Consider the following 14,856-nt stretch of genomic DNA (forward strand, 5'->3'; position numbering starts at 1 on the left):
CACACACACACACACACACACACACACACACACACGGGTCCAGCTCATAACCTCAAGTTTTATATTTTATTGATGGGACTTGCAGTATATTGGCTGATGTGCATTTTTTTCGCCCCCATTTTCAGATAGAAGCTATTTAAATGTGCTGAAAAGGTCTTAGCATAGTAATAAGTTAATAACTAATAAATCTATGAAAAATGCAAAAGACAACATAGTCTGACACCAATAAAATAGTATTTTTGCACAACAAGGTGACTCGTAAAAAGTGGTTGGGTGAGAGATTTGGATATCTTGGTATGGAGTGCAGTGTATCTTTACAAAAAAAAAATGAGAAAACCGGACAAGTGAAGAAAAGACGTGGCAGGTCTACAAAACTTTCTATAGCAATTGAACAGTATGCAATGGTTATGTCCTTAAAAAGGGAACAAAAATCTAGCGAAAAATCTGCTCATTCCGTTGAAATGTTTACTGTTCACCAATGCCTTGTCAGAAATGCTCTCATTGGAAGGATGGCTATGAAGAAGCCATTCTTAAGGATGGAAAACAGGCAGAAAAGGCTGAGCCAATTTACTCAATAATTAGACTGAAAATCAGTGGCAACAGGTCTCTGATAAATACAATTTTAAAATTTCAATTTTTTTCAAGTCTTTGTCAGTCATTGTGAAATTCCTTTTAATATGAATAGAGGAAGTCAGGAGAGAGGCACGACTGTGAGCGTCTACAGCCATCTATATACCATGGTGGAGGCTCTGTCATGATTTGGGCTGCATTTCAGCCAGCGGCATTGAGCCAGTTTAACTGAATTTTGAAAGCAGAAAGATAGAGTCAGATCTACCCTCTAATACTATCTAGAAAGTTTCTGTTTGACAATAACTTCATTTTTCAGCATGACAACTATCCCCAAAGAACTGCCACATCATCAAAAGCATACCTAGGTAGAAAAAAACACAGTAAAACAGTATTAGTCATCGACTGGCCACCCCAGAGCCCTGACCTCATCATTCTTAAAGTATTGTGTGATCATCTTGAGAAAAAAAATTAAACAAAAGGACCAACATCGAAAGAAGCGCTTTGGAAGGTCGTCCAAGAAGCCTGGAGAACTATTGATGAAAACTACTTGAAGAAATTACAAAAAAAAGCTTCAGAGTTGCCTTATATTATCTAATAGTTTAAACTTGTTTGTGCTTTTGTTTTTAATCACTGCCAGTGTCCGGCAGCCTCGCCTCTGTCAGTGCGCCCCAGGGTGGCTGTGGCTACAATGTAGCTGCCATCACCAGTGTGTGAATGTGTGCGTGAATGGGTGGATGACTGGATATGTAAAGCGCTTTGGGGTCCTTAGGGACTAGTAAAGCGCTATATAAATACAGGCCATTTACCATTTTACCTTTGCATAGCACTACAAATAAACAATCTTTCTAAATAGAATTACACTGGATGTTAATCATTCTGTTAGTCGTCCCTATAGTTACAACGAGCAGTAACTGCTCAGATGTCACATTCCACACCAAAGTTAGAGTGTGGAGTATGAGTTCATAGTAATAATTCAAGTGCAATAATTGTTACAACAAAGGAAAACCAGCACAAATCTACTTTTCAATATTGGCCAGAGGGTCAATTAGAGTGTCACACAAAGAAAAAAACTTATAATGCCAATATATACTTTTCAGTCACACTGTTTCTCTTTTGTACATGCCAAAAACTGGCTAAGAGCATTGTTAAATCTGTCCCTTATCCTATATGTGTGTGTGTGTGTGTGTATGTGTGCATGTGTGTGTATTTTTATGTTCCCGTTTACCTGAAAACATCAATAATTGCTTCAAATACTTTGAAAAACAGAGAAACAAAAATAGAGAGAGTGAGCGGGAACTGTCTGGTTTCAGTTCTCTTGTATAAAGAAATCCTTCTCACTTTTTACCCCCCTGCTATTGGGCAAGATTCACATGGACCGTTTTTGACTCTCTTTCAGTCCCACGATGCACAAGAGTGCATTCTGGAGGTCCAATGAATAAAAATGCCATGTCAACTAGGAAAGAAGAAAGAAAATCTCCACCCAGAGCTGTCAGTGATTTTCTCTTCTTGCCTTTACTATGGAAAGCTAGTAAAAAGTTCACCTTCCTCCCATAAATTGGCTGGGAGATTTATTTCTTCCCTGACATTCTCTCTGGAGATGCCACCAGGAACCTGGGCATCTGCTCTTTGGAGAGAGATGACAAGGCTATTGTTAGGTGTAGTCGAAAGCTATTCTCTTGTCTCATCCCCTCTGCCCCTTCTCAATTTCTTTTCCTTCTCATTCTCCTTTCTTATAAAACCTGTCAAAAAGCAACAGCAGCCACTTACAAGGTAAAGGCCAACGCTCCCATCTGTCTCTTTCACCTTATTAATTTCAATATCATTCTGCTTTATCAAATTCAAAAACCTTTTAGACAATCCAGTCAAGTCACTGGTGTCCATTATGACAGATGGCAAATGTGACACTCCCTGAGGTTCAAACTGCTCTGAAGAGCGATTATCTCGCTCTACCTACCACCAGCCTTCTACTTTCTCATCCTTAATAAAAATTACATTTAGATCATATATTAGAGGGAAAATCAAGAATATGCAATAATCCCTTTATTTTGAAGGAATGCAGAGGCATAAGAGCCAGGCATTCACAGACTGAGCCACTATTGTATTCAGGAATCTGGCTAACCAGGTCAAACTGAGATTGTTACTCCTCCAGGGCAGCTGAAACCTCTGGGAAGATGGTGTGGGTGTCGAGGCAACTGGGAGACACATACGCATGTTGGCATGGCCAGATTAGGAGAGTATGACAGGGCAGACCCCTAATCCATCATCTGGGAGATTACAGTAACATGACACAGTGCACCACCAAATCCCTTTAATCATCCAAATGTTCCATTCTCAGCCAATGGCAGTATTGGAAGAACAATAAGGGCTCAGGGGAGAGAAGCTGTCGCAGAATATTTTCTCCGGGGCCTTGCTGGCTTGCCTTATGACACTCACAAGCAGCTTAGTTTTCAGTAATATGAAAGAGCTTCTCTGGATGGGCCAAGTCAATTAAGACGACCAGTGTTTTTATAAGTAGGAATGTTAAACAGACAGTGGATGTAAGGTTGAGCAGACGATGCTTGTCTTTGATGTCCCGTGGGCACTTGCAAATCCCTCTGTTGTAGGAAAGGGCAATTAGTCTGATGAAGTGGATGTGTCATCTGAGCCAATCTTATTACACCCTAAGAAAACAGACTGTCTCAATCATTTTTCTTCAAAAAAAGATATGGTTTGTGTGTTACTTCAAAGCAAGGGATTGTGTTTACTTTGTGTAAAAGGAAACAAGAACAACAGAAAGAAAAGGAAAAAATGATTTAGGACAAGTTTCAAACATGGTTGAGGAAATGTTGTAGGTGGTTTTAGTGAACAAATACTAAGTTAACGTTTTGATACCTGAAAAATATGCCAGTGGTGTACTATGGTTTCCTAATACATATATAGTTTCAAACATAGGTGGTGACAGGTTGTGGGCATTTTAGTAATTAAATGTTCATACTAATAAATACTAAGATAAAGTTTTGAAAATATGTGTTCATGAGATTTTCAGATCACTGCATTCTTTTTTTTTCTTTTTTCTTCAAATTGGGGTTATTTATTCAAACTAAATCTCTTCTGACCTTCACCACTAGGACTGCTCTGACTGTGGGATCTTACTTTGAAAAATATGCAAAACGTACATTGTCATGGACTCTTTACTCTTATTCTTTCTCTAATATACAGTGTATATTCCTATAGATGACTTCTGAATCGAAGGTAACAAATACTCAGAAAATATATGTTTTCTCCTCCCAGTTTTAGTGCTATTTCTGCATCTGTATAAAAATTAGGAATGAACTCTAGCCTCAATTGTTCATAAGTTGAAGGTTTTCTCTAATTTAACACCCACAATCCACTCAGCTCTGTTACAAATCATATGAATCATCCTTTTTTAAAGCTGTAATGTACTGAACATGTCATAAGGTTAGCCAAATTAATGGCAAATGTTTGAATATTATTACTTGTACAAGTGATATATTTTTCACATACTCTGCCTTTGTTTGCAAGTTAATTAAAGCTTTATTTTTATCAAATAAATGCATTTGAAGATATTTTATGCCATGACAATGATCATCTGTTGTAAAATTTAACAAAAAGATTGTATTCTGTGTATTTATTCTGCATCCTTATGATTGCACATTATTTTTGTATCCATCCAACTCGTATCAATTTACATATCCAGTTGTGTTAAAATAAAACTTTTATACTGTGTATGAATAGGTAATACAATTTTATTCAGTTGCTTGTCAGTTTCACACATGCACAGACGCATGGTTCAGGCAAGTTTGATCAGACTCAAAGAGGAGCCCTATTAATGAATCACCCAGCACTTTGAAGCTATGTTGCAGAAAAATAGCAGACAGACTTGTTTCTCAAAATTTTGGTGTACCCTGGCGGCATTAATTTGAAATGAGCATATACTATTTTTCAGAATGAAAGAAAATTTCTCAAGTTCAACATTTGTTATGGTTTCCTACTGTTTTTAGAAAGTAAATAGTTTTAACTGACTTGAAAATCAGTGGATTCCATTTTAATCGGCAGTTTTCACAGTACCCCTACTTTTTCGGGTGGAAAATAAAAGCAGGAAACTCTAAATAGTGCATGGTGAGTGTGACTGTTTAGATCAAATCTGATTCTTTTATTATTTCAAACCCATGTGCTTTTGTCTGACACAATATGTTTTGGTCATATTTAAAAGTTCATTGGCCTAATAGGACATGTTTGGCACCATTGTAAATGTAAGCTGTCAGAAGTCTGTACTGGAGAGAAATGCATTCTCTCACTCTGGTTTTTGCAGCTATGTACCGTATATATATTTTTAAATGTACATAAAATCACATAAAATACCAGAGACGGATGATACCATCAGCTGCCTAATTACCCAAATGGCATTATGTGTTATGCTGTATTACTGTGTTTAAAATATATCTAATACTGATTCAATATGATAACAGATTAGTTTGCGGAATTATTACGTATTTATTTATTTATTTAAAGCTAAAATTCAGTTCAAGCTTATTCCTTTTTACTACAGACATCAAAAATGTCTGGTTAGGACAATCTGTATCCACACAATTAACTGGTGCAATCTGAGGAAGAAAGTGTGAAAGGATCAGTGCTCAGTTTGTGATGGACTGGAAATACACTTTAAATTCTCCTTGAAATAATTTAGAGTTTGTTCTACAGGAGTATAAACTAGAACTGTGATACTGTATACTGGTATCTGACTGCTTTTTTTTCTCTAATTTGGAGCTAACCACAAAATAAACCCTAAAAGAAAATCTACAAGGTTGGGTTTCAGATTAAGCAGGAATGAAAAAAATCTTGAACAACAAATGTTGGTAAAGTTATTAAGGAAGAACAAAGTCATCAGCAGTGAGGCATCCCGACCTGCTGAGAGAACCGAGCATGAACATCTGAGATAACGGCATCTGGGGTCGCCTTGGATGGATTTCAAGCCAAAACATATTCAGATTACAACACATCACCATTTACCTCGCCTCTTCTCCATGTGTTTGTGCAAGAGAATGTGGTTATGTGGGCACATGTGAGAGCGTGGGTGTATGAGGGACAGAGAGGAGAAAGACAGATAGAGACAGAAGAAGAAAAATGTGAAAAGAGAGAGAAAGTTAAAGAAAACAACAAATACATGTATGCCTTCTCCTGATGGTATGAAGCCATGGTTCCACATCTTTCCATAGGAATAACATGTAATGGCTAAGCAAACAGACAGACAGACAGACAGACAGATAGATAGATAGATAGATAGATATATAGATAGATAGATAGATAGATAGATAGATAGATAGATAGATAGATAGATAGATAGATAGATAGATAGATAGATAGATAGATAGATAGATAGATAGATAGATAGATAGATAGATAGATAGATAGATAGATAGCTAGATAGATAGATAGATAGATAGATAGATAGTCAGTGTGTATATAAATGACCTGATGGTAGTTTAAGTAATGGAGAATAGCTTGTGTGGGCCCTGCAGTGCCATGTGACAAGGGAGAATCTGCACACCTGTGCTCTCATCTGCTCCTCCGTGGGAGGACTGATATTAAGTCATTACTGCAGGCGCTGCCAGCATACTCCGATTGTGCACATGGCTGCCAGGGTGAGTGTGGATTGGATCATATAGGCTGTCTTTTTCATTTGTCCAGCCTCCTGAGCAAACAGTAACAAAAACAAAACTGCTGAGCACAAAATGTGCTGGGCCTTTAGTAAAGGAGGGGCCAAAGAACAGGATATGTATGTTATGTTGTTACCGATTTAGTCTTTTTTTTCTGCATTGATAGAGGGCCAGGTAAGGTAGGTTGATTTTCAAAAATACATAAACATTGCCCCTAAAATGTGCACGGTGGAGCTTATTACAACAATGATGTGGATGCAATTAAAAAACGATGTAATCACTACTACAAGGGAATCACACGTCACCTATCATATATATGACAAAAACCACCCAGTTAGTGTGAATGAAGAAAAAAAAAAGATCCTGCTTTCAACAAATGTGTTGTATGTTAACTACCCAAAACACTGCACTGGAAGGCACATACACAACTGAAAAAAAAAAAAAACCCAAAAACTGAAACACAGCAAGTACTAGCTGCCCTTAGGCTAACGATTTCAAGGATCATGATGACACCATGATGCCATACCTCTTCTCTCACAGATAGATTACACAATCATCCATTGAAAAGAAATCACTTTAGGGATTTCGCTTCAAAAATGTTTCACTGCAGGAAAAGACTTTGGGATACGGAAATGTTTTCAAATGAGTTTTGTGAGTAACAACATACATTTAAAAAGGAAATTTAAAAGTGGGCATACACAAAGCGCTTCTGCTTTAACTTCCAGCCCCCCCTTTAGAGATGTGTTCCTTATGTTTACAGTAATTGTGTTCCCATTTCCAGGATTCAACCTCTGCCCAGACACTGGTTTATTCCAACACGTTCTCACTTCCAAAGCGTAACATTTTACGCTAGGTGACAAATCGTCAACCTATTACGTTTTTGGCTACCCACCACGTTCCTAAATGACGACCTTAAAAAAATGAGGAATCGCTTGGAAACATGCTATTTTACGTCATTAAAGTCCTGGTTAAGGTCAGGAATAAGGTTATGGTTAGGGCTAGGTTTAGGGCTGGAATACAGGGCTGGAACGTCTATTACCGCGGGGCCATCATTACACTGGATTTCATCTATAACCCGGCGCATACCATAACAACGCGGAAGGTGTCCTTACGCCTCGGGAGTGCGAACGGGCTATTTATTCATGAGATGGACAGCAGTTTGGAAGAGATGAAAGACAGAACATGATACATAAAGTAGGGGAAGAATTCCTAATAGAGATAAAAAGTAAACACAATCTCTTGCAATTTGACTATCAATCAGAGCACATGTCTCTGGGAGATGGGACCTAATTACAGCCCAAATGAACATTGACTGCTTTCTAATGGAATTATTCAGACAGCCGATGTTTGTATATGCCAGTCCTTCATTTGCTATTCTCATTCATTAAGACTGCACATTACACTTTGGTGGTCTTTGGCAAGCAATATTTTTTTTGCATGATACAGAAGACCGATCATCCTCAAAGAGGACCACCCTGTTAACGTCCTCTTTTCTCTCTCTTTTCCCCAGATGGCTTTGACAGGATTGACCACCATTATTAATGGTCTGATGAGTTAGGCAGAGGATTATGTCTCTGTCTCCCACTCATCGAGGAAACATTCCTCAATGAGTGAGTTTTTGTCATAATGCGGCTGGGGTAACGGAGAGTATGCTTGTCCCATGGAGAAGGATTTAGGTGTGGAAAATGGGGTTGAAACTAGGTGCTGTGCAAGAGTAAGGGACATCTTAGTAGAGGATAGGAAAGCCAGAAGAGGAACTACGCAGTGTGAACATTAATGAGCTGAGGGATGCAAGTAGGAGTTAGAATCTGTAGACTTCTGTCACCATCACTGTAAATTGTTCTAGGAACCAAACCTGGAGAGAGATGGTAAGTTGTGGATATGCACACAAATGACAGAAAAAGGGGAGAGGAAGCAACTGAAATACAATATCCCAGGCCTCATTTATGCTTTTGGACTCCCCGGGCCATTGCTGCCGACTGAGTACATCTATTGTGCATACAGTAGCTTCACTCTGCAAAATGAACTACATTTGAGTTATTTCAGGAGCAGTGGTATGGTTCAAGGTGGCTTCAGGCCATGCTTCACTAAGTCTTTTGGGAACCATGTTCTTCCAGTTTCATCTCAGAGTCTTTAGTGGTGTATTTGAGCATCAGGTTTTGCACACTGAGGAACACGACATCCGTGTTTGGTGTCGAAGGGGCTTTGTGAAGCTTGATGAAAGTCATCATTAAAGTTGTATAATGCTTCTTGACTGCCAACGACAATAACTTATGACATCTGTCTCAGTGTTTCATGTTGGCTGTCACAAGCAGTTAAGTGCCAGTTCTTGCAGTAATCACTGCAAAGATGGATTACTAGGGATTTTGGAAGCCACTCCTACATTGTTTGCTGTCATATGGCAGGGAGATTTAAATATTATGAATAGAAAGGTAACACTGTCAGCTTAGTAAGACATGGCAGAGTGTGGAGATACATTTCTGAACAGGCTATTTTCACACATTGTCAAATGATGCATAGACATGATATTTGAACATTCATGGTTTGTTATAATATTTCTTTCTAAGGAGAAAACAAGAGAAATATATTTACAACTGAGTAGTTAACATATACAAAACAAGCAGAAAGCTTCACTGGTTAATATGCATTTTTTTTAAGTTACAAAAAATTGATGGTACCTCTGAGATCTTACAGATGGACTATTATTTATGTCACTCCTTCAATAAATGCTTCTCTCAAGTTCACCATGATTCTGAAGAAAGCTAGACAGTCGCAGATGAAAGGCTTGGGTAGGGAGTGAAAAACATACCCAGAAACAGGAGTAACATACCCAGACTTTACTATGGGGAAAGGTAAATCTATTTACAGTGACAATGTCTTGGGAAATAGAAGGGGAAGTGAGCTGGGGGAAGAAAAACTTTAGGAAAGATTTCACCAATGTACAAGGCAAACCAACAAAGCAAAGAACAAGGAATTGAGAGAACTTCAAAGTCTTCTGGTTGATTTTCAAAAAGAATTTCATTAACAGATTGTGGACTGAAGGACATAAAAAAAAAAATCACACGATGAAGCCAATTACAGCAAGAGCATTGGTAGTAATAAAATTATCTTATACTCTATTGATAATATTAATCAAGCAGAGACTAGAGGCTCATATAGCAGTAATATGGCAGTGTATCAGTGAGAATATTCTGAGCTTTAAAAGAAACAGAATTCAAATGCAGATGAAGCACATGAGAGCCATTTAGTAAAATTATTGGCACTATATAAAGAAAATGCCTAATGCTCACTGACTGAAATACAAATCATTTACCCTCCCCTAAAAATAATTAAAGACTGTCACATCCATGAAGACAAATGGTACAAAGAGATGCTGCCAGGGTTATGGTCTGAAACAGCAGCATGGCTGTGTTTTTCTCTCCGAGTCTGCAGCGTCTCAACCCTCTCACACTCCATACTGACTTCACAGGCCAATATGTCTCATTTTAGCACCTTTCTGATGTGTTTCTGCAAGTGGTGTGGATATAGTAGAGCTGTCTTCTTCTGTTGGTTACACATCTTAACCCTTGCGTCTTGGTAAATTAGGGGGTTGCGAATGGCTGTATGCAATTTCACTATGTTGCACAGATAAGAACCGGGACAATCACAACTTCTACCATTTCCAATCTTGAAATGAAATGGTACCAGCTCTTCTGTGAAGCACCTATGCGAGAAGTGACTCTCTAGCATTTTGGCAGATGTCTTATTCAGAATCTATCAGCAAGTAATATCCCAGAGCAACTACAGTATATCTGATAACTGACGGTGCACAACCCCTCACTTCCTCCTCCATTTCCTGAGAGGAAACCTTCAAAGGGAGTACTGCAGAGCTGATAAAACTCAGACAACCTTTTATTTCCCTGGTAAAAGATTACCAGACCAAATAAACATTGTATAAATGGATGACTTTCTGTGGCACTGCAGCAGATGTGAAATTTCTTTGCTCACCTGGAAAGGAGAATTTGCATTGTTTTTTCAGGCAGTGCACGCTACAGTGAAAATAATGAGATGTGATGCATCCCACTGCCACATTTTCATGGCCAGCAACACACTTTTTACACTCCTGATAGTACCATAGCCAAGTGTAAAATTCAAACACAAGTTGCTACAAACAGAGACATCTATTGCACACCATGCTTTCAAGTACATGATACAGTGTGAACATTAACAGATTTAATATGTATCAACTTGAGTTGTCATTGCTGGCTGCTGCTGTTAACTATTCTTTGAGGGAGAGAGAAAGGTCTCTTGCAGAACAGATGACAGCGGTCTGTGTGCACAGTGCACAGGAAGCAATTTTAGATGAAAACCCACACAGGGCAAGGCGTTTTCTTTTTCTGTGTGCTACATTTCCCTTTGACATCTTAAAAGCCATTAGTTCAGCAATGCACACCAATGCTTTACACAATAGGACTTGAAATGCTGCCTTTTAGACATTATATGGGGGCAAACAATGGGGTACATGCATAGGGGAATGCACAGAAAAGACTGAAATAAATATAAAAGAATCCAGAGTGAAATGACTAAGAAAAAAAAATCTTTAGAAACACAAAAAGCCTTGAGATTTGTTGTATCCAGCCAAATCCATTATCTTTTACAAAAAAGAACATCGTGGGACAATACACCTCATCTGTAAACTATGATCACTGTGCTTATTTATTTATTTATTTATTTTACCCAACTACCTTTTAGAGAACTTTTACATGTAGACATCCTTACGATACCTTTGTGTGCTTATAATGATATAATAATAAAATAATTAAATGAATGATAAATAATAACCGCTAGGAATTAAAAATGGGCAAAGTCAGAGATCAGATGCGCAGACATATTGTTGTTGGCAACAATAAGTATTCAGCACTAATTAAAAGATACTTAAATCTTGAACCACTCTCATACTTTGAAATAAATAACTTTTGTTTATCTTATTGTTTTCTGAATGTGTCTTTCTTCCTGCCTCTTTGTTGTGTGGGTAAAAAAAGGATGCCCCAGATAGGGATTACTAACATTACTAACATTTGTTTTTTCATTTACTGATACTGAGTGAGTCAACACAACAAGCGAAAACCAGGAAATAACTTTGTTTTCTAAGTTTAAAGTGTGTAAACAGTTATGCAATATCAATTTCTGATTTCAAACTGACCAATACAGATTTTTTAGTTTCATCCTGCAGAAGAAATCCAACAAACAATATTTACATCACATTTGGAGAAATCCTTAATACCTTTAATAATCTTGCGGTATTATTTTTGGTGATAGGAAGAAGACATTCTTGTTGCCGTGGGTGTGTGTTTGGTGTGCAGAAATGTTACAGTGGTTGGTACATTCAAGTAATGTCCATGTAAATGCCACAAACCAAGAATTTTCAGCAAAACAAAATAATGCTGTGGTGGATCACCTTTTGTACTTTTGGTACTACTTTTCTTTGTCACTTTATTGTTCCTGATTGGATAGATACAATGCCCACAGATCAAAAGAAACACTATAAACAAGCTAAATGAGTGTGGACAGCCCAGTATTGTATTGTCTAGTATAAGGCTGTTCTAAAAGCGTCCTGGAAAGTCTTCAGTGGATCCAAAACATCACAGTGAGAGTACTAATGGAGACTAGAAGGAGAAATCACATTTCTCGCATATAAGCTTCTCTTTACTGGCTTCTTGTTACTGTCCAGAATTGAAATTAAAATCCTTCTAAACACACACAAGAATAATCAGGTTCCACAGTAAACTGCATTTCTTTTACCCTCCTCTTTTTTACTCCTGATGTGATTGTATCTCACTATTGTGTGTCATTAACTTTTGTGTTCTCTCTCGCATAGTGTGCCCTTGTCTCTGTGATCTCTCTTTTGTTAATCTTCTCTTTCCTCTCATCCTGCAACTGGTTGCAGCAGATAGCTACCATTCCCTGAGCATGGACATGCTGGAGGTCTCTTAATGTTAAAAGGGTGGTTTTCTTTCCCACAGTTGCCAAGTGCTGGCTCACAGGTGATCTGTGAGCCAGCACTTGTGAGCTGTGATTGCTAGGCTCTACCTTCACTATATAATTGCCTTGAGGTTGTTGTGAACTGGTGCTGCATAAATAAAATGAATTTGAATACTGTTTCTAAACATATGCATAAGAAATATCCTAAAAGCATTCTAAAAAAATAAACTAAATTTAATTAAAGGATATCCAAAGGATAGAGTAAACTTATAGCCATGTAAAAACATTACCACACATACCCATAGAGCAGGAGAAAGAATGATTTTTGGATTTGTCATTTATTTAATTTAGGATATGCTCAACTGAGCATTCAGCAGTGTTTTGACCAGGCAGCATCATTTGATCAACACTTAATGGCACTTAACACAATCGCTTCAAGACTGCCCTGCTTATTAAAAGTGGAACAGATGTTTTACAAAAAGTGATCTTGCAGTTTTAATTAGTCACTGACACTAAAATGCATTAGCACTAACAAACGGGGCCATCTGAAATATAGCCATGTAGAAAATGTAAGGAGAATCCATGGAATTACTAAGCCATAGGGAATAAAAGAAAACCACCACTGGAGGTTGTTAAAAGACTAAAATTGTGGGTGCTGTCACAAACAGTGATTTGACCATATACTCAGTCTGTCATCCGTGCGTTGAGCTGCAGTTAAGAAGATTCATAGCCAAATCTACACCACTGAAACATCTGGTGGTTTATCTATGGAATGGGGCCCATGCTGTGGGTGCGAAGAGCATCTCTAGGAAGGAAACAATCACCATCTCTCTCCCCATATGACCCTGTTTAACAGCACCATATTGCATTGGCAGTAATTCACTCAAACAGGTGTGCTCATGAGCCCAGTTTGAAACTCAAGAGTACAGATGGCTGCAGCTGAAAGAATAAAAAACAAGTATCATTAACTGCAGGATTGGAAACCTATAGCTCAATGAAAACAATTCCAGAAGCCCATGACACCACGAGGTGCCATACACTCAACACTATCAATTTACAGTTGAGAAATATTGACCGGTCTTATGCTTGACACTGAGACTTTATTCTAACCACAACGAATTCTGGGGGGATTTTCCAATAGATGTCTGCTGAGGCTATAATGCCAGTCCATCTACAGCAGCACACTCCAGCTCCCCTGAAAGCAATTCTCAATGCCATACACAACTCCATTCTCTGACTGATCCCCATTTTCACTGGTGCAGGAGTGTCTGCATCATACACACACATGTGCACACGCAAACAATGGGAGCACACAACTGATTGCCTTTTGTCCACCCCTGAAAGGCTGGCCACCTGGACCCTGCTCACCTTCAATAGGATTCATTATGGTGGCTGTGCACCCATACAGCTGCTGCTTAACACTAAAGACATGGATCTGTCTTTCTGCTTCCACTGCTGGCTCTCCTGTGCTCATACAGCTCCAAACCCTTCACCTTGTGTTGGCCTGTCATGCCACAAAAGGCCCCAGTATTCTGTCCGAGCACTAACTGCCTCACCTCTTGTCTCTACTTCTGCCCCCAAGGTTACATCTTCAAGTAACATCACAACAATAGCCATCCCTTCTCGTCTAAAGATCCTTAGCTTGGTGTCTGTAAATTATATATGGCTGATATTAGCTGTCCCCCTTTAACAGTGACGGAAATGAATCCCCTGATAGAGATTACTGTGGCATGTAACAGCTCTCAAGCAGTGTGGTTTAGAGGGTTTAACAAGGTCAAATGAGTGTGCTGGGATGGTTAGGGAATGAGGTGAACAGGGTTGCCATGGGAAGCAAGAGCGAAGGGTATGAGTTTGAGTTTTGTTGTCTGAATTTGTAAAAGCATGATGATGCATCATGAGCCTTTATAAACTCATAAACACCCCACCACAGGCAATAAAGTCAGAGCGACAGGGGAACAACAGTAAATGCAGCATAACAGACTCTGGGGTTGTTGGCTGTCCTCATGTAAAAGCAAACATAATAGAAAGCTTTTAATAGGAAATGTCCCCACTTAAACATTAATCTACCAAAGCATAGCATTAACCAGATCTGGTAATGACTCGAAAATGGTCATGCTGAAGTCACATCATGAACAGGACAAAAGCTGCAAAGCCCCTCCCATGAGTTCACTCGGGTCACTCACTCACTCAGTTGATGTTTTGGTCATTGTCACTGAGTATGCCCCCCCCTCCCCGCTTACAGGGATTAGAATACTTAAACTTGAGTGACAGAAGAGAAATGCAGATTTGAATTTGCATTTTCTAATGTGGTGTAAATAGAAACGTACCTCGGCTCTCCTCCACAGTTTCTCTCTTTCCTTGTTACTCTGTCTCTCCTTTTTTGTGCACACGTTACCCAAAGAGATAGAAAGAAGCTTTGTCTTTTTTTTTTTTTAAAGTTTCTTTAAACAAATCACTAGGACGCCCTAAAATATTAAGAGTGTTTTCACAGGCCTTTCTAAGAAAACCATGCTCTTCACAGGCTTACTCAGACTAGCCTAAAGGAGGGATAAGGATGAAATAAATTAGTTTCCCCTTGTCGTCACACTGTCACTTCCTTTAAAATAAAGCTTATATTATTATTCATGAGTACACATTCACTTTTTGTATGTTATTTAAATGAATGAAA

General features: G+C 38.5%; 1 protein-coding gene across 1 annotated transcript in view; it reads right to left on the reverse strand.

Annotated features, from left to right (window-relative positions):
* LOC102303130 (leucine-rich repeat transmembrane neuronal protein 4) overlaps positions 1-14,856 on the reverse strand; it is a 103,233-nt gene that overhangs the window by 31,066 nt on the left and 57,311 nt on the right. The gene's annotated exons all lie outside the window — the stretch shown is intronic.

The sequence above is a fragment of the Haplochromis burtoni genome, unplaced genomic scaffold, assembly GCF_018398535.1.
Source record: "Haplochromis burtoni strain Fernald_Lab_line unplaced genomic scaffold, NCSU_Asbu1 Contig_674, whole genome shotgun sequence".
NCBI classification, from domain to species: domain Eukaryota; kingdom Metazoa; phylum Chordata; class Actinopteri; order Cichliformes; family Cichlidae; genus Haplochromis; species Haplochromis burtoni.